Below are 22,657 nucleotides of genomic sequence, written 5' to 3' on the forward strand. Positions count from 1 at the left end.
TTGATTTAAAAAGGAGCAATTATAATTTTGGATTGAGAACTCAAGTTAAAAAGTAAGGACAAATTGGTCTTTTCACATGGTGACATGTGGCACTATGAGATGGTGACACATGGCACCATATGATCTTGCCACTTGTCTTCCTATTATGGAAGATCACATATCATGATTTAAATGGAGCTTGACACTTGGCTTCATAGGATTAAATCAAATAATAACAAGATGGGATCTTGTGATGAAATGTGGCAAGGGAGTTAGGGTTTGACCTAAGTATATAAAGAAAGATTATAAAGAAAAATCAGCCACTGTCTCTTTTTCTCTCAAGTGGGACTGCAACATGGTGTCTCCCTCTCCTCTTCAATTTCTCAATTGATTCAAAGGGAAAAACTTAGATTTCCTCTTGAATTAAATTATTAGAAAGTGTTTCTAACACCCAATACATTCATACAACCTTCACAAAGTATAAACCCCATCTCAAAATTAGTTAACAAGGCTTGAGAATCCAATGTAGGGGCTGCCATTGCAACTTTGATGTGTGCTTGCGGTGGACAAACTAGAGGGACAACATTTGGGGTCCTAAGTACATCCTATGAGGCTTCAATTGTGCATCAAGAGGTTAGTACCTGAAATCCTTCTTTTAGTTAGGGTTTAATTGAATTAAATGTTAATTCATAATCTTTAATGGCAAATAAAACTTTAATGCATGCTAAAATATGTTTTTGTATGTAATTGGGCATTGGAAATTGATTAGGATCATAAGACACTTGGTATGGTGCATGTAACCTTAGAAATAATTTTTGAAATTCAAGGTTTTAATACCCTTTAATCCACGCTTCCACTCCTTCAATTATGATCTAAATGATCATTTATTGACAAGAGTAAACTCCATGTACACATCATCTTAATGTCACCAGTTCAGCCTACTTAACTTATAAGTGCCCACCATGTTTGTTATACGGCATGAGACTCACCATTCCAAATTATTAATATCTCATACTAATCCATGGAAACAAACACAAGTGATAGTCTATACAGATAAATTATAGCCAATGAGGTATCCTTGACTGTGAATAAAAAATTTATAACACTTGTACTAGATTATTATGTCACTCATATTCTTATCACCTTAAAAATGAAATATCTAATAAGTTGTTAAAGGATATTTTCAATTACATTTAAACAATTTAAATTAAAAAAAAAGATATATTCCATTAAAAAGGATTTAATATATATAAGATATAAATGACTAGTTATGCTCTAGGGCATACTACTAATAGAAACGTGTCGAGGCCGTTTTTGGAATTTATGAAGTTAGACACGCGTGTTGTGGGCAAGAAATGCATTTCTTTTTTTTTTTTTTTTAAAAAAAAGAGCTAAAAATGCAGGACCAGCCACATCTCAGACAGCAGTGTTTTTTAAGGGGAGGAGGAGGCAACGATAGCTCACTTGGTCAACCTAGGTGGCTAGATCATCAACAGGACTAGTGAGGTGAATTGAAAACCCTAAATTTTTCCCTTTTGTTTTTTATTATGTTCAATCTGTCTTCCTTAGTTCATGAACTATTTTATATCCATCTATTTTCTAGTCAAATCCTCTCACACAAACATATCATGCAATTCATAACTGTATACAATTAAGAAATAGTTTTATAATTTTATATTATGGATGAGCAAGCATAAATTAACTTCAATCAAGAAGAAGAGGATAACCATTTTAATAAAAATATATATTGTTTTTATTTTCCTTTTTAACATAGTGTAATTTGAATGTTGATTTAGTATTCATTTTATGTGTTTCCCACATTTTTGTTTTATATATTTTTGAAAATGTTGTTTCCTTATATCTGTGTTCATATTTACTTGTATCCACATTTATGTGCTATACAGGTGGCTAGGTTACTAAAAGCTCGATACTTCCTTCATTCTGGCTTCTTCCATGTGGGTGCGGGTTTTACTTTGAGTTACAGATGGAGAAGCATTCTTTTGGGTCATGACATCTTTAAGAAGGGCATTGGATGGTAAATTGGTAATGGGGAGCAAGTTAGTGTTTGGTTAGATAAGTGGATTCCCTAACAAGATTTGTTTAAAATTATTACATCTCCTAGTGTTCTACCACTAGATTTTTTTATTGATAAGCAAAATATTTTGTTAATATTTAAAGGTCAAGAAAAACTTAGCATGGATCTCTTCATTCTAAGCTCCAGCTAATAGGCCTCCCTAAAAGACCCAACCTAGAGGAAAGCATGTGAAGTGAAAAAACTTGATAGAAGAAAGTACAAACACCAAAATTGAAGGGAACACCAAACTAAACATTACAAAATTCCCCTGCTCAAGCTACCTAGGAGGCTTAAACTAGAAAACAAACAACATATAGACGTCCAGCACCCAATGCAACAAAAACCATAAAACAACATAAAAAAATTCAACTCTAGCTTACAAAAACTGCTTGTAAATCACTAAGCCCACCTTAAAGAACTATGCCTTATCACAAAATTCCATCTTGATAGTACATCATTGATAAGTGCATAATTTATTAATTTTACTTCTATCACATTTAATGTTTCTAGAGTATCTTTATGCCTAATTCAGTTGATTAAAGTATAATTATCTTTTAGGCATATATTTAGAGAGTTGTTGAAATAATTGTGTTAAATGGAAAAATTTTCAGCATTTGCATTAATTTGACTCTTGCTATATTTTTCAGGGTTTTGGTGAAGTCCCAGAACATAGAAGTGTGGAAGGAAACTTGGAAAGGTCAAAGGATTGAGAAGCATTGTTGATAAAAAGTACACAAGTCGTGTAAGCACAACCACAGACCCGTGTAACATTCTGCCATAAGAAATCTAGAGAAACGAGGAAGAAACAAAGTACACGGACCGTGTAACTTGACCCGTGTAAATCCTGGAGACATGTGTAACCTTCTGTGCCAATGCATGACATACCCATTCAGCTCCAGTAAGTTACACGGCCCTTGTATCCGTCGATAATCAATTTCCTGATTTTGCTCTAGTTGCAGTTTTTGACAGAGACTCTAAAAACCTAACCCTAGACCATTTATTATAAATAGAAGAGGTAGCAGCTGACACAAGAACCATTTAGCAACCTCTCGACCTCAAAAACACCTTCATTCTCCATTCTTTTTTTTTAGATTTCTTCTTCAATTTTCTATAAGCCATGAACATGAGTTGCTAAGTTTTTAATTCAGTTCAAGGGATTCAAGTTCTTTTGCTTGATTTGTGAGACCAGGTTCTTAATTTAATTTATGTCTTTTTGAATATCTATTATTTTCTGATTTCATTGTCTTTGATCTATTGAATAATTTGCTAAAAAGGCCTATTAGTTAATTGTTTGATGTGATCAATTGCTAGTTCATCTTCATAATCCGTAATTGTTGTGTAAGATTGAACATGAGTAGCAATTAGGTTTTATTGATTATGATCCTAATTTTCGATAATAACCTAAGGAAACAATAGGGTGAATTAAATGATTTATGCTTCTTAAATTGTTGTTCGGTTTAACTACTTCCTATTCTTAAAGCAATTATTAATTTGATGAGGATTGCTTAATACCAATTCAGTTAATAATTAGAGTCAATAAGAGTGTTGGGCTCGAATTGATGAGTATAGGGAAGTCAAGGGTTTACCTCACTGTTTGCTAAATCTACATTAAGTATTCAATAAGAGATAATTGTATTTCTTTTGTCTATGATCAAATTAATGCATTGAAATGAGAATTACCTTAGACTGAAGTTTGATTAATTTGAGAGTTTCATATTTAATTTTAGATCTTAATTTTGGATTTTTGATTTCTTCTTTGGATTGTGAATTAACACCCCCCCCCCCCAACCTTTGTTTCTTTTTCCATTACACAAGAGCATGAAATTTAATAATTCAGTCTCTAGGGTTCGACCTGGATTTACCACTTACTGCAAAAAATATTTCATAATTGGTGATTTCAGTTAATTTAATTTCTGGTGGATTCGACACCCATCAATCATATAAAACACTCCATCTAAGCTCAACCACATTTAACTAGGTTGCCAACAATATTCCCACACATTCCATACATCATCAAATTCAACAATTGTTAGGTAAAAGCATAAAGAACTTACTCAATTATAAGAAGGCAACAAAATCATCAACTTTTTCTCTTCTTGCCATTGTCAAGTTGTCTGCTAATGAATTTGCTTTGCTGGGAGTATATAGCAAGGATGTATGAGGTAACTGAGAAATAAAATTGAGGGCATCCTTGATCATATGATTATCTTTCCATGACCCTGCACTTGATCCATTAATCTAAGAAATTTAAATTGTTGAGTTTGTTTCAAAGGTAAAAGCATATTTTTCATTTAAAGAGGCCACAAGATCCTTTGAAATTTACAATGCTTTGATCATCAATACCTTCAATTCAGCTTTATTAGATCCTAATTCTCTAGTGGGATAAGAGGATAGGCATCTAATATACCCACCATGATCCCTTAGTACACCTCTTATTCCATTTGCATCGGGTTGTCAAATGGATGACCCATCTATGTTTTATTTCAACACATTAATAGGGGTGGTTGCTATTCCAACCTAAGCCGAGCTGATGTGTTCTAAGACAAATTTTTTAAACAATCCACACCTTGCATCAATTGAGTTCTAGTGTAAGGGAATTTTGGATCCAAACTTTTCATCCAAATTGAGACCCTAAAAAATATGATGCTACATAAAGATATATGACACAAATCTACATTTTTGAAAACAACCTCACTACAAAGAAGAAAAACAGACCAAACTATTGCTGACAAAGAGACAACACCAAAACTTCTTTTACAACTTACCTTTTGCCAAGAGCTGTCAATATACAAACATATCCATAAATTCTAGAGGAATACAAAAATTTGTATTCCACCACCGAAAGAAGAATGTCCAAATTTTCTAAGAAATTTCATGATGCAGCAATATATGATTTGATTCCTTGCCAAATTTACTGTAAAATGGGTAGCGATTCTCAATAATAGGTATCACATCCAATTGGAAAAATCCAATCCTTAACAGGAATTCTACCTTTGCACGCTAACCAAATAAACAATTCCACCTTGGGTGGAGCAAATTAAACAATACATAAGGCAAGTCCACTGAGTTAACCATCTAAGTAATTAGTTATTGCTCTATAAGCAGCACCAACTAAAAATTTTCCCTAGGGATGCTCTTTCCAAGTCCATCTATCTACACTAACTGAACACAAACTCTCACCATTCATAATATTAATTAGGCTTTGTAAAGAGTGATAGTCCCTTCCAAAAGGATCCGTACACCATTTTAGATTCCATCTCCATATATTTCTAACTTACTCACCCATTGATGCAATAGTAGCCTCGCTTTGTGAGGAAATTGTATAGAGACGAGGAAAAAGATATTTAAGTGATTTTTCAGTAGCCCAATAGTCAAATTTGTTCCATCACCCATTAGGCACCCAACATTCCTTTTTAGAACTTTAGATAGCTCATCATTAGTCACCACCATGGTTTGAATGTCCCTCCAAACTAAGAATCCATTTTTTGAGATTTCCTGAATATCCCCAATCTTGTTCACTCCATATTTGTTCCTCATAATAACATTCCATAAAGTGTCATCCGTGAATTCTCCACAATTATGTACCTTCATATTCAAAATGCCCAGACCCTTTTTATTTCTTGGATTAATAATTGTGGACCAGTTGACCTAATGTAGCTTTTAATTCTCTCTGCCATTAGACCAAAAACAAATTAGACATCAACCTATTCAACTTATAAGCAACTTTATTCGAAATTTTAAAAATATACAAGTAATACAATGGTAAGGCAAAGATACAAAACTTAATTAGCACTAATCTACCAACTTGTGATAAAACATTACCCTTCTAAAAGGTAAGTTTTCTCTCCATCTTATCAATAATGGGCTACCAAGTCTTTGTAAGATTCAAATTAGCTCTTAACAGTAACCCTATATATTTAATAGGAAGTTGTCCACTTTTGCATATTGCCATCAAAGCCACCAAATCCACAAACTATTGTTGAAGATTAACATCTACTAAAATACTCTTGTGAAAATTCACTTTTAGCCCTAAAAACATTGCAAACCACCTTAAAAGCCTAACCAAAATTTGAATAAAAGTTGCATTTGGCCCATAAAATATAAGCATATCATTAGCAAACTGCACATGAGAAATACAAGTTCCTCCTTTTAAAGTACTAATGCCTTTGATAAGCTCAATAAAACTTGCCTTATATAACATTGCACTTAATGGTTTAACAGCTGCTAAAAATAAAAAAGAGGATAATGGATCCCCTTGTCTTAGTCCTTTTTCCAAGGGAAATTCCTTTGCTGCATTTCCATTTATAATCACAACAACTTTATTTATTGTAATACACTCTAAGATCCAGGCTCACCATCTTTACTTAAAACCCATTACTTCCATAACCTGGTCCAGGTAACTCCAGCTGACATAATCAAATGCCTTTTAAAAATCCAATTTCAGTAAAAAACAACCATTTCTACTTGTCTTATATGTGTGCACAATTTCATTGGCAACCAAAAAAACTATCAAGAATATTCCTTCTTTGAAGAAATGCTATTTGGGACTTGTTAATAATAGAAGGGAGTACTATTTTTAGCCTATTTGAAAGCATCATAGAAATGATCTTGTATAACCCATGAATCAAACTAATGGGTCTAAACTTAGAAACTGAAGATGGATTTTCCACTTGTGTTCCAGAACAATCAATGATGATTTTAAATCCCTTAGCAACTTCCCACTTTTATAAAATGAGAAAATCAACCTAACCACCTCATCCTCAATCAATTCCTTAACCTGCTTATAAAAGAAGAAATTGAACCCGTCTGGCCCTGGTGCTTTAAAGGAATCACAACTTTTAACTGCCAAGATGATCTCCTCTTTTGTGAAAGGACTTTCAAGAAATTGTGCATCCGATTCACCAATTTTCTTTAATTCAATATTTACAAAAAAAAAATTCCAACAATGGAACACCTCAAAACTATTTAGAAAAACACTTTAAAAATAGTTTTTTTTTTTTTACTCCAATTGGATCCTAACCCACTTTGTCACCTTGGTTAATTTTCAAAATTCGGCATATTCTCCTTTTGTTTGAAGTAAGCACATAAAAAAATCATGTATTTCTATCTCCTAATTTACACCATGAAGCTTAACCTTTTTGTCTCCAAATACTCTCTAGATGACGCTTAATTATTAATCTATTTTTTTTGAGCTCAATTAGCTCTTTTGCTTCAACATTTGTCAGGCTACGATACATTCTAACAATTTCCCATTCTACAATTTTTCCAATGATTTCCTTTAGCTTTGTCTCCATACCAAAAACTTCCAAATTCCATTTCTTCAAATTACTTCACATACTTGAATTTATTAATAGTAGAGTAATGATGCGGTGAAGAGTTCCATATATCTTTTACCACTTTGCTGAATTACTTTGGTCCCCAATCCAAAACTGTCTTTGAAGACAACCATATTAGATTATGGTCAGACGAGCCCCTATCCAAACACTACAAAAAAACCTCCTCTTTTGCGACAATCAATTAGCGATGAACATAAAATATCATTGCAAATTATATTATTAGTGAGGGCATTATTGTTCTTATCTCAAATAAGTCACCAAATATCAAAACAATTACAGTTATATAAAATTCCGTCACTAATATTATATTTTGCCCTCACAAATAATCATTTTTTGATGGGAAAAATTAGCGCCATAGCATTAGCGATGACTTGATATATATCCTTGAAAAACCTATATTATATGCGATGACATAATGAATGTTGTCACAAATACAATGGCTTTGGCGAGGGTAATTTGCATTTGTCGTAAATTTGGGCTTTAGTGAATTATTTATTATGATGACCAAAAGAGGCCTTCGCAAATTATTTTAAACCTCCTCTTTTACGACAATTAATTAGTGATGACCATAAAATATCATTGTAAATTGCATTATTAGTGACGGCATAATTGTTATTATCGCAAATAAGTCACCAAATATCAAAACAATTATAATCATATAAAATTTTGTCACTAATATTATATTTTGCCCTCGCAAATAATAATATTTTGGAGGGAAAAATTGGTGCTATAACATTAGCGACAAATTGATATATATCCTCCCAAAACCTATATTATATGCTATGGCATAAAGAAAGTTGTCACAAATACAATGGCTTTCGTGAGGGTAATTTATATTTGTTAGAAATATGTGCTTTAGTGAATTATTTATTATGATGACCAAAAGAAGCCATCGCAAATTGTCTTATTAGTGAGGGCACATACATTTCATTGCAAAATACCTTAACAGTAACGACAACATAGTACAGTCATTGCTAATACTAAATTTTCTCTTGGAGGGAAAATTTAGCTATATAACATTAGCAAGAGCTTTACACATGTAACACCCTCACTGTAGTCGTTCCGTACATTCTATTGTTTCGGTGACCGGTGTCGGTCCAAACAGCCAGAATGTCTGGAACTATATCTAGACTAGAGTGAGAAGTCATAAATAACTCAAATAATAGTAAGAAAAAATTTAAGAAAATTTTAGAAATAAAATAAAACCAAGTTAAATGAGCCGGTGCCCTAGCGATGGGTGACCTAATGGGAAATTACTGTCTTCACAGCTAGAAGCCCTAAACCCGGGAGAAAACTCATGAAATAATTTTTGGGACTCCAGAGAAGAGTCATTGAGGTTTCAATGGCATTAGAATACTAAGAAAATGCTTAGAAAAATTTTTAGATCGGTACAGACGATTTTGGCTCAATAAGCCAAATAGAGGGCATTTTGATCATTTTGTCTTCAGAGATGATTTTTGGTCAACTTGTCCAATTTAATAAATAATTTATATGACATAAAATATTAATAAATATTGCTAAAAATTGAATTGAAAATGGGTAGAAAAGAAAAGAAAAGAAAATGGATGAAAACATGAATTATGACATCATTATGATGTCATTAAAAAGGGCTCCACCAATCACATTTTAACAAGCACTCTTAAACCAATTAAAAAGGAGAAAAATGAGTTAAAAATTAACAAAACTTTCTGCCCTTTCTTCTCCAAGTTTCAGCAGCCTCTCCCTCTTCTCTCTCAACCTCCATTAAAGCTTCATTATAAGCTTGATTTCTCCCTTCATTCCACCATAAAACCCTATCTTCCCTTCACAAAAATTGGTCATCCCCATCAGAGCAATACTTGGGCAGCAAAAAGAAGTGAAAATAAAGGAGTTTGCCAAGCTTGGGTTGGCACACAACAAGGTTAGTGTCAATTAAACCTTTAAAATTTTGTGTATACATCATTAGGAGTGCAAATTGAGTGTGAATTTGAGAGGAATTAAACAAATTGTGCATGTTTGAAATCCTTCAAATTTCAGCAGCCTTAAGATACCATAGGGTTTCAATGATTCAAGTGACTTATAGTTGTGAATTGATGCCATTGAACATGAATTTGATGATTAGAACACTTGATTGTATGTTGTTTGAGTAAATTGGAATTGTGGAGTTAGGGTTTAGGGAAAACCTAGGGTTTACTTCATGTTTTGATGAATGGAAGTCCTAATGGTCAATTATTAACCATTTAGCTGTGTTTGATGAGGAATTAAAGTGAATTGGGGCTTTGGATTTGAGATTGGATGTGCTGCCTTGGGTGACCTGCAGGGCTAGATGTGAGTCTAGCAGGTTTGGGTAGCTATAACTTGAGTTGTGTGGGCTCAATTGGTGCAAGGCCAATTGGACATGAAATTAGATACATAATGGCACAACTTTGATGGAGGAACCTTGCCCAGAAAACCACAATAGACTGACCTAAAAATTTACTAAATCCGGGTACCATACATTCTACCTGGGCAAAATGACCAAATGAATAGTGTTTATTCATTTGGTTATAACTCAGTGTAGAAAGGTCCAATTGACCTGAAATTTATATCAATGGAAAGCTTAGACAATTTAGAACAACTTTCATGTAGAAACAAACTCTAATTCTAGACTTAACCAAATGAAATTATTAGCCAAAGTTGAGCTACCAAATCTGGCAGAATGGGATTCTGCCCAGAATTTCTGGGCAGATACCAATCCGACCAGCCTTGTTCAAATTAGCATATCTTGAGCTAGAAAACTCCAAATGGATTATTTGAAAAAGGAAATTAAATAAGACACATAAAGGAACAACTTTCATGAAGACAATTTTGTCAAATTCCTACTGTACAAATGACCAATGGAATAGTAAATTTAGTGCTTACAAATCTAAAAATTGTAAAATAATCAACACTAAGCTTTGTGATGGTATTGGCAACTAATGCCAACAATTTTAGTATGCAAAATGTGATATGTTGGTGATGTTAAAACCAATTTACCTATTGTCTATGAAAAAGTCAACATTTTAGTTGACTAATGAATTGAATAGTAACAATTAAATTTCAATTTCAAAGAATTGCATAATTAAAAGTGTAAAATGCCCTAGTAGGCCTAGTGTGATTGGTTTGGATAGGTTGGTATGCCAATAGGGTTCTGTTAGCAGTATTGCACATGGCATCATGCCATTCTGTGATTCATGGCTTAAATGGCCATTCTGTGATTTTATGTACGTTTTCCCTCTACAACATCTCTGTACATGCATTGGTGGATCCAGGATCTACCCATTCATATATATGAATCAAGCTACTTGTAGAAAGGGGGATACTAGTAGAGGAGAGTGACCAAAACATTCTAGTCACTAATCCATTGGGCTACAGTGTGGTGGTAAATAAGGTGTACAAAGGTTGCCCGTTAAGGATTCAGGGGTATGAATTCTCGACAGACCTGATTGAATTGCCTTTTCATGAGTTTGATGTGCTTTTGGGAATGGACTGGTTATCACATCATCAGGCAATGGTTGACTGTAAACTGAAGAGAATTTCCTTGAAAACTCTTGAGGGTATTAAGATCATAGTTGTGGGTGAAAGGACAGATTTCCTATCCAATGTTATCTCAGCCACAGTTACAAGAAAACTGATGAGAAAGGGCTGTGAAGCCTACCTAGCACATGTGGTTGATACTAGGTAGGCTAAGCCAAACTTGTGTGATATACCCACAGTAAGAGACTTCCCAGATGTGTTTCCTGAAGAACTGCCTGGGTTACCACTAGAAAGGGAAGTCGAATTTGCCATTGAGGTACTGCCGGGTACAGCACCAATTTCCATTGCTCCGTATAGGATGGCACCTATGGAATTGAAGGAGCTGAAAATCCAGTTGTAGGAGTTACTGGACAAGGGGTTTATATGCCCCAGTGTGTCACAATGGGGAGCTCCAATGCTGTTTGTGAAGAAGAAGGATAGAACTTTGAGGCTATGCATTGATTACCAGTAGTTAAATAAAGTGACTGTGAAGAACAAGTATCCGTTGCCTAGAATTGATAATCTGTTTGATCAGTTGAAAGGAGCAGGAGTATTTTCCAAAATTGATCTCAGATCATGGTATCATCAGTGAGGGTAAAGGATGCAAATGTGCCAAAGACTGCATTCAGGACCCGGTACGGGCATTATGAGTTTCTAGTGATGCCCTTTGGCCTAACATATGCACCAGTAGCATTCACGGACCTTATGAACCGTATCTTCCATCCATATCTAGATCGGTTTGTAGTGGTTTTTATTGATGACATTCTTGTGTATTCCAAGACCAGGGCAGAACATGATGAGCATTTGAGGATTGTTCTGCAAACCTTGAGAGAAAAGAAGCTATATGCTAAGCTGTCCAAGTGTGACTTCTGATTAGGTGAAATTACATTCCTTGGACACATAGTATCAGGTGATGGGATTAGAGTGGATCCCAAGAAGATAGAAGCAATGATGGAATGGAAACCTCCCAAAAATACAACTGAGGTCAGAAGTTTCTTGGGGCTAGCTGGGTATTATAGAAGATTTGTGAAGGGGTTCTCTTTAATAGCTGCTTCAATGACCAAGTTGTTACACAAGAATGTTAGATTTGACTGGAATGACAAGTGTCAAGCTAGTTTTAAAAGACTGAAGGCTATATTGACAAAGGCACCAGTGTTAACACAGCCAGTGTTGGGAAAGGACTTTGTGGTCTATAGTGATGCCTCGCATAATGGGTTAGGGTGTGCATTGATGTAAGAGGGGAAGGTGGTCACCTATGCTTGCAGGCAGCTGAGGCCACACGAACAAAACTTCCCTACCCATGATCTAGAGCTTGCAGTAATTATCTTCGCACTGAAGATATGGAGGCACTACCTGTATGGTGAAAAGTGTTATATATACACGAACCATAAAAGTCTGAAATACTTGCCAACCCAGAAGGAGCTCAACCTTAGACAGAGGCGATGGATTGAGTTCCTAAAACACTATAACTATGTGATTGACCACCATCCTGGAAAGGCAAATGTAGTTGCTAATGCCTTGAGCAGAAAATCCATTGTAGCATTGAGATCTTTGAATGCCTGTTTATCCTTAGCTTAGATGGAGCTATTTTGGCTGAGTTGCAAGTGAAGCCAAACCTGCTACAGTAGATTCTAGATGGGCAGAAGGTAGATGAGAAGTTAATGGCTATTATGGGCAAAATCCCAGAAGGGAAAGAAACTGATTATGAGGTGAAAGAAGATAGGTGTCTGTACTATAAAGGAAAAGTATGTGTACCAGATGATGGGGAATTGAAGACTAGCATTCTGAAAGAGGCACACACTAGTGTTTATGCTATGCACCCAGGAAGCACAAAAATGTATCATGACCTGAAGCCTCACTTTTGGTGGCCTGGTATGAAGAAGAATATAGCTAATTATGTGACTAAATGCCTGACATGTCAGTAAGTCAAGGCAGAACATCAAGTTCCATCGGGTTTGCTACAACCCATAAGCATAATATTATCTCATATTTCAATATTATCTCAAATATGTTAACATCATAATTTCATTCCATAATCATTTCAATATAGCTTGCATATCATTCATCCATATCAAATTTTATAATCCATTCATAATCAATTCATATATATAAAAATTTTTCAAATTTCATAAATTTACATCAAGGTACAATTGATTACAAAAGTTATAATTTACATCATATACAAATTTAATTACATGTGTTCATAATTGACATTACAACATAATGAACATTTACAATGTACAAAGTACATTACTATGTCCTATATGGGCCCTATTTACATGCATTGCTGAGGAGGTGACAACCTTGGACACTTTTGATACTTCTGCAGATTCGAACTCCAAAAATCTCAGTCTAATATCCATTGGATTTTATCTTCAGTACCTGCGCGAAGGAAACTATCTATCGCGCTAAGCATTGCTGCTTAGTGGTGTAATAATATAAAAAGGAAATAAAATACAAATAAAGATAGAAATGAAACGTAATTTGGATACTCAAGAATTAATTTAATTACATGTGAAATTTCTAATATTAACTATCTTTTATCCTAATTTGTTCTTCTTTGAAAGTACTTAGTTCATAAATTTTACAGTAATAATATACAAATACAAATATTTTAAAAATATTTAATTTATGCTTATGTTATTATGAAAGATGCATTTGTAATATTTATTTAAGTTCTATTTCTTTTGCTAATATTTTTATCACTTCACTAAGTACATTCTAGGTATTTTGGATCATTTCATAATAAATAAAATTCTTAGAGTTATTTCATAATAAATGAATTTTAGAATTTATCTAGTTTATTTAAGGTCTTTCTAATAAATAAAATTTTAAAGCTAATCTAGTTTATTTCAGGTCTTTTGCACTTATTTATTTAATTCCCATTATTCATAACAAATTTCATTGTCCAAGTAACCTATGACAGGCTAACTAAACTGGATAAGCGGGTCCTTGGCACTGGACACCGTGTTGTCTCGGGCCGTCATACCATGGGATATGAAAATACAAAATGTCGACCATGTATGCAATCAATATGGCTAAAAAGCCATGGAAACAAATAATCGGGCATATAAGCCATGAACGCGGGCATAAAGCCATAAATACAGGCATAAAGCCTTACATAGTACTGCTCAAACAATCCCCATGGGCACATTAGTACCATTAAGTGTTAATATGTTTTATTATTTCATTATATTTTCTATTTATATCTTATAGCATTTTAATTCTATTCCTAGTGGATACACAACGCCTAATTTCATACTCACATGATGCATATATTTATAAATTTCATTCGTATGAATCATAATTTACTAACCACATAATATATTTAATAACTATAATTGCTTATCTAATTTATCATACCATTTCACAAGTCATTTAGTTTCAAGCATTTTCATTTTACTCATAATGGGAACATAAGTCCCAAATAACAATTTCACATTATTTACATATTCAATAATTCACCTATAGTGATTACAATTCATAATTTAAATTATGTTGGCAATGTATCATAAGTTCTATTTGTGATGGGGATGCAAGTTCTAACTATCCATTCATATAATTTAAGTGTTTATTAAGTTATCTAAGTGGTTACCATTCATATTTCAAGTCATCCCTAACATTTTCTTGGATTTCAGATTTATGCTTCAGATTCCTCTAGCAATTTGGCCAAGATGCATAGTCCATTTGGTTATACTTCCTTCATGGAAGTTGTTCCTAAATGTCTCTACTTTAATTTCCTTTTTGAATCACTCCATTTGGAGTTTTGTAGCTCAAGTTATGGTCAAATTACCACAACTAGTTCATTGACCCCTTTCAAGTTCCAGAATCAGGCAGATTCTGGAGTCCAATATAGTTTAATTTTTTGGGCATGTTACAATCATTTTTAGACCTAATATCCTTCATATGAGTTGTTACCCTATATCTTAGGGTCACTTAGGTTCAAGATTCATAATTTTTATAGTTATGGAGAGTGAGTTATAGTTAATTAACTGACCTAGACTCATGAACCCTACCTTTAGGTTTAGGTCAACATCTTTAATTCCCATTTTAGGGTCCTTGCACTCAAAATTTAAGAAAGGTTCCTAAATCAAAGTTGCAGTCCTATTTCTTAGGCTTCCAGAGCAATTTAGCTCATCCCAATTGGAGTTTCCTAGTAGGATATATGATCTAAATACTAGTTTGGGGTCAAATGTCTATTTGGTTAAATTTCAGGATTTGGAATGCTAATTTGTCCTAGCAATTTCTCCTAGTTCCATTAAGTTCTAGGTTTTGGTCAAAACAACAAATTTGTAGTTCTAGGTCTTATAGAAATTTTGGCTTTGGTTTCACTTCATTTTCAGTGTTGTAGACCAAGTTATGGCATTTTTTTCCAAAACTGGTTAGGCTGCTCAATGTTCAGAATTTTCTAGTCAGTTTGGTTCTGGCATTTTTATTGGACTAATTTTGGTTAACAATTTGATTAGGTTAGGGTCAGAACTGGGCTCTGAGTTCTTCATAGGAAATGTTCTCCTATGTCTAATCTTTCCAATGGTTCAAAAATTAGGTCATTCTGACCTTCCTAGAATGAGTTATGACCATTTGAACATTTACTGTTCATATGATCATTTTTCCAGGTCTAGATTTTGGTTACCTGGATTCAAGCCAACTTTAGGTCATTTTAAGGTTCAGTTTCTGGGTGGGGTCTCTCCATGAAAAATGTGGAATTATATCCTAAGTTTCACCTCCAACTAGCCCTACACCAATTAAAGCTACGTAACTCTACTTATGACTATCCAACCCTACTGGACTCATGCACCCTGCACTTGCAGGGTTTTCAAGTTTTCAGGTAAATTTTGTATATTACATTTCAGGGTCTTATACCCATAATTTGGGTAAGGTCTCTAAACCAAATTTGTAGGTCTATGTCTTAGCTTTCCAAATCATTTTGAATCATCTCATTTGTAGTTCTATAGAGAAAGTTATTGTAACACCCTCCCGGTAACCACTCCGTACATCCTACTGTTCCGGTGACAAGTGTCGGTCCGGACAGTTAGAATGTCTGGAAAAATATTTAAACTAAAGTCAGGAACCATAATTAACTCAAATATTAATAAGAAAAATTTGGTAAAAATTTTAGAAATAAAATACAACCAAGTTAAACGAGCCGGTGCCCTAGCGATGGGTAACCAGAGGGAAGTTGCGGTTCTCGCAACGAGGAGCCCTAGACCCGGGGAAAAATTCATAAAATAATTTTTGGGACTCCAGAGAAGGGTCATTGAGGTTCCTATGGCATTAGAATGCCAAGAAAATATTTAGAAAAATTTTTCAATCGGTACAGACAATTTTGACCCGTTAAGCCAAACGGAGGGCATTTTGGTCATTTCGCCTTCAGAGGTGATTTTTGACGGACTTGTCCAGTTGAGTAAATAATTATTATGATCTAAAATATGAATAAACATTACTAAAAATTAAATTGGAAATGAGTAGTGGAGAAAAGAAAAGAAAAATGAAATAAAAAGCAAATTATGGCATATGATGATGTCATTTAATAAGCTACCACCAATCACATTTAAACAAACATTCAATTAACAAATAAAAAGAGATAAATATGGCCAGAAAATTAAAGAAAGCAGCAGCCTTCTTCTTCCCCAAAATCAGCCGCACCATAGCCAAGGGAAAACCTCCATTTCTTTTCTTCATTCAAGCTTGAAAAGCTCTCTCACCTTAACTCAAAACCCTTAAGTCCCTTCATTAAAATTGATCACTCAACCTTGCAAAACCTTTTGGCAGCCAAGAAGAAGAAAGAAAGTGAAGTTTGGGGCTTGGAAAAATCTGCCTACAAGAGGTTAGTGCATATTTGTATATAAACCTCTTTTAATCCATGAAGGTGACTTGAAATAAGTGAGATTTTGTAACTTAAATGAATAGAATTTGAGTATATGCACCCCATGGATTTCGGCTGCCCTAGGGAAGGAACAGAATTGGGTGTTTTTGATTGACTTGGAATGAACTACAAATCAGGTTTAAAGTATATAAACATAAGGATATTAATTTAGTTAGTTAACTAGGGTAGTTTGTACAAAACTATGAATTTGAGCTAGGGTTTAGGAGAGAAAACTTGACTTGGCTTATGTAATTGTTAAAGAACACTCTAATGGTCAATTAGTGACCATTTTAGGTAAGTTGACCACAATTTGGACTGAAATAATGCATGGCAAAGTGAATGTGTAGGCTGCCTAAAGACAGCAGCAAGGTGACTGAAATTTCAGTCCACTTGCACAGCCATATCTTTGGCTGTGTTGGTCCAATTGGTGTTTGGCCAATTGGACATGAAACTAGGCTTATAATGGCACATTTTTGCTGAAGAAACCATGCCCAAAAGACCAAAGCAAGAGGACCAAAAGTTGGCCCCAATCCGGATACCCTGCAACAGCACCTGCAGAAATGACCAAATGAACAGTAATTGTTCATTTGGCCATAAATCACTGTAGATTTGGTCAATTGACCTGAAATATTTACAGAAAAAAGTTAAGACATAGACAAACAACTTTCATGAAGAAACCTACCCGAAATTATGGCCAGAACCAATTCAAAAATGCAATCACAGTCACTGTTCATGTTACTGTAGATATGGTCAATTCTGCAGATTGGCAATCCGGCCAGCTGTGGTTTTTGAGCCATATCTGGAGCTAAAAAACTCCAAATGGAGTGATTCAAAAAAGGAAATTCAACTAGACAAAATAAGGAACAACTTTCATGTTTGTCATTTCTTCAAATTCTCACTGTAACAGTGCTTAATGGAACAGTAAACATATGCTTCAAAAACTGAAATTTTATGCCCTCTTGGTTTTAAGTTAGAAATGGTAATGGTGACCAATTCCAACAAGTTTTAAAAGCAAAATGTGGTATGTTGGGAGTGCCAAAACCAATGTACCTAATTTCTACCTAAAATTCAACATTTTAGTTGACCATAGAGGTGAATAGTAACATCGAAACTTGAAATTCAAAGATTGAAGAATTTTAAAGTATCGAATGCCCTAGTATACCTAACAAGATTGGTTTGGATAGTTTGGCATGCCAATAGGGTTCAGTTAGCAGTACTGCACATGGTAATATGCCATTCCGTGATTTCATGGCTTTTAGCCATTCTGACTTTGTATTGAGACTTGGCCTTGTGCTTGATGTTATTACAGCTTATTAGCTGTTCTGTTGCACACCGGGAGATGCATATGTGACCGATGGTGTGACGGCCCGAGGTACTAGGTACCCAGCGCCAGTTTACCCGTTATCCAGTCCAGTCGTCTAGTGTAGGTTACTTGGGCAACCAAATGAATGAAAGTGAACAAAGCTAATGAATTAATGTATATACCCATACTAAACAAATGAATCATACACACTCACTACATATTTGTTTTCTTGCTATTTTCTTTTATTTTATTATTGCACCACTAAGCATTATTGCTTAGCGCGTTGCTTTTGCCATGCGTAGGTACTGGAGATACAGATCGTGAGCCCAGTAGACCGCAGACTGGGTGTGTGACGCCCCTTACCCGTCTATTGTATAGTCTTGCAAGAAGTGCCACATTCGGTGCCGGAGCACCTTATCTTGTTTTATCATATCTATTGTAAACTTTTTATGTCATTTAAAACATGTATTCTATGTGTAGAAATTTTTTTTTTTATATCTTATTTCTGTGGAGACTCGGACAGAGCCTCCCTTATTTTATTAGCATCTGGCGGATTCCACTAATCACCTGTTAACATGTTCATATTCATTTTACACATTTCCATATCATATTCTCATGTATCATATCATTTACAATTATTTATGAGATCTCAAAATGAAGTATTATCTATTGCATTCATATAGAAATTCATAGATAATAAATTACAAGTTTTCATTTCAATCTCAAAGTTTAATTACAGGTCCAAAATGAAATACATCATGACTAAACATAATGAACCAAAATACTAGTCTATACATGGGCCCTACCAAAATACAAAAGACTGGTGAGGTGACTTTGATCGGTGGCAGATCTGGTCGGAACTCTGTCCGAATACTACTGTGGCGGCTGCTAATCTTCAGTACCTACGCGATGGAAAACCAACGCGCTAAGCATAACGCTTAGTGGTGCATAATTTATAATAACAATAATTTAATATTTTGAAACAATATAGGCAACTCATAATTTTTGGGTCTTTTACATTTTTTTATTACACTTTGAAAATAATTAAAATTATTGGGATCTTTCCTGTTTACTTATTGTATATTTAGTATTAATTAATTATTATCAATGCCCAAGAAACCTATAACAAATTATAAAAGCTGGATACACGGGAGTATACGGGTTAGACAGCCATATATCTACCCTGTATACATCATCGAGCACGAGGCGGTTGTCGGACACGAGACCATTGTCGAGCTTGTAAAGCCGAGAAATAAAGTAGGCACAATGGCGATGAAGTAGGCATATAGCCTGTAGAACAATCATACCAGACATATATTGTCAGTTTATGATTTTCTCGGTAGGCAGTACTGCTATCTGTAGTCCCTAATTGGTATACCAATTTATCCAACTAAATAAATAAGTCTAGGTATACTATGGGCAATTAAACATTTTTAATTATTTTAGCACTATTCACTGTTACTATTTTCTGGTACTGTTCATTGGTACCATTAATTTCATATTAATGGGACATTAGTCCCAATTTACATATTCATATCATTTTTAATATTTAATTATCCTTATGAGTATTTTAATTTTCATATATCGCATTTTTCCCATGAACCTTTCTTTAGGTTCATGTTGATGTGTTATCTTTATCTAGGAATTTGACTAGGTTAGGATGTCTACTTAGTCACACTTCCTTCATAACAATTGCTCCTCTATTTTTAAACTTGAATTTCAGTTTTTGAATCACTGAATTTGGAGTTATAGAACTCAAGTTATGGTCAAAATACCATAACTGGTCCCTTTGCCTCTAAGCTGTCCAGAATTTACAATTTCTAGTCAATAAACTTTGACCAGTCATTTGATCATTTTATGGTCATTTTTAGACTTAGGTTCCTTCACAAGATATGTTCCTCTATATCTTAGGGACTCCCAGGTACAATTTCATAATTTTTCAAGCTTGGTATAGTGAGTTATGGTCAATGTATTAACCTGGACTCTCAATCCTATAAGGGCAAAAATCAACTTCAGGGCAGTATGTTTGACCCTCTTTTTAGGGTCTTTACACTTAGAATTTGGCAAAGCTGTCTAAATCAATGTTGTAGCCCTAAGTATCATGTTTCTAGATCATATTGGCAAATCTCAAATGGAATTTCCTAGTGAGAGTTATGTCCAAGTGAACACACAGGTATCAAATGGCATTCTGGGTTCAACTTAACATTTTCTAGATTTCAATTCCTAACTTTGGCTAATATTTTCCCTAGGATGCAATAGTTTCTAGAGCTTGGTAAAAACATAAAAATTGTTGTGCTATGCCTTATAAAACTTTTGGCACTAGTTTCACTCAATTTTCAGCTTTGGAGGCCAAGTTATGGCATTTTTGCCAAAACTGGTCAAGCATACCAAAGGAACAATATTTTGGGACATTTTCTAGGTTGGCAGTTTCAGTGACCCAACTTATGCTAACAATTTGAATTGGTTAAAGGAAAAACTGGGTTAAGTGGTCTTCATGAAAAGTGTAGCCCTATGTCTAAACTTTCCATGGGTAAAATTTTAGATCATTTGGACCATTATAGACAGAGTTATGACCAAATGAACACGTACTGTTCATTTGGTCATTTTCTGGGTTGGGTGCAGGGAAATCCGAATTTGGGCAGTATTTAGCTCAAGTTTTGGACAGAATTTGGGCATGGTTTCTTCATGGAAAATGGGCTATTTTGGGTCTAGTTTCACCTCCAATTGGCCTCATACCAATTGGGGTCACACAATTTTATTTATGGCCTAAAATGTACACTGCCCTCAACAAACACAACCTGCAGAAAATTGACACTTCCAAAACTCAATCTCCTCCAACTTCCTTACTTCAATTTGCATGCAATACACTTCTATAAGCAACAATCTCATCCCAATTAGGTCAAATTTCAAGCATTTACACAAAATCTCCAAGTCATGTACACAAACCCTAATTTCCAAGTTTCAAACTCAATCAATTCAATCCCTTTTCACTTCTCATACATAAAATCATATCAATCATCATCTCTAAACTCATTTACATTATTTGAAATAAAGCCCAATACATTTCATGGCTGCCAAAATTTGGGGACATCATGGGTCCATGAATTTCTTGTTAATTTCTTGAAATTTCCACTTATCTCAAGTCACTTTCAAGTATTAAAAGAAGAAGGAAGGGAGAAAAGCACTAACCTCTTGTGACCCAACTTGAAAATTTTTCCAAAACTTCAACTTTCCTTCTCCCTATGGGTACCTAGAGCTTCCTTATGATGTGGGCTAAATTTTTAATGAAGGGGTCTATGGGTTTTGGTGAGTGAAAGCTTGGGAAATCAAGCTTTAAGCTTGATAACAATGGTGGGGAGGGAGAGACTAAGGGAGACGGCAAGGAGGGAGAGAGAAGAGGAAGAAGAATGGTTGGTGGGGTTTTGTCTTCTTGTGTCTATTTATATACATTTATGTGTACTTTATTTATTTTTTTTTTTAAATTTCATAAATCTATTTCCTTTCTTTTCTTTTCTTTCATTTTCTTTTCTTTCCTTTTCTTTTCTTTTCTTCTTCTTTCTCTTCTCATTTTTCAAATTCAAATTCATAAAATTAATTTATGTTAATTATTCTATTTCCAAATTTTAATTTGACATTTAAGTCAAAATTCACCTCTAGGGGTGAAATGACCAAAATGCCTTTCATGGTGCTCATCGGATTATTTTTATTTTATTTTTTTTATACCAATTAATAACTTCTTTAAATTTTATTTTATTTCTCAAAATTTTTCCTTTTTTTTTTTTAATATTTATTTCATTAATTTATGCCTCCTCACTATAGCTTAAGTGTAGTTCCAGACATCCTAACTGTCCGAACAGACATTAATCGTCGGAACAGTAAAATGTACGGACTACCTACGGTGAGGTCGTTACAGGGTGAGTCTATCCTGCAGTTCTGCTCAGTGTTCGTGTCACCTCAACTTCTGCAGTGCATTGGTAGGACACTAGGTGTCATTTTGACATTTTGTAACTAAATTTTGATTTTCTCATATGAAATTAAACTTGTGTAATGTATATTGATGTTTATGTAAATTATGAAAATTGTATTTGTGAATGGAAAAGTAAATGTTTATTTGTGATTTATATGTGATCATCACATGTGATGGATGAATGAGAATTGAAATTGAAATGTTGAGATCTTGATATTGAGTTTGTGATGATATTGGAGTTGAGAATGAATGAATTTGTTTATTGGAAGTGTTTTTCACAGGTTCCGAAGAACTGTTTTCTCCATTTTTAGCCGGTACTCTGCCGGATTTTCTTTAAAATTTTCGGAACCTCAAATAAATTATGATTTCAATAAATGACTTAAATGAGTTATATTTTACAAGTTATATTCAAAGTTATGATGAAAATTAATTAAGGTATATTAGAGTGTGCCGATACACCGTGTGGCATTACTTACTCGGGTATACTGTACACGGGTACGGGGTGTCACATTTAGTGGTATCAGAGCACGGTTTAGGCGTTTCTAGGCCTAGATTGAGTCCATACCATGCATTGCATTTGTAAGAGTCGAGGTGACACTAACGCAGATCTGTTTGTCTT

The sequence above is a fragment of the Hevea brasiliensis genome, chromosome 14 (genome assembly GCF_030052815.1).
Source record: "Hevea brasiliensis isolate MT/VB/25A 57/8 chromosome 14, ASM3005281v1, whole genome shotgun sequence".
Lineage (NCBI taxonomy): Eukaryota > Viridiplantae > Streptophyta > Magnoliopsida > Malpighiales > Euphorbiaceae > Hevea > Hevea brasiliensis.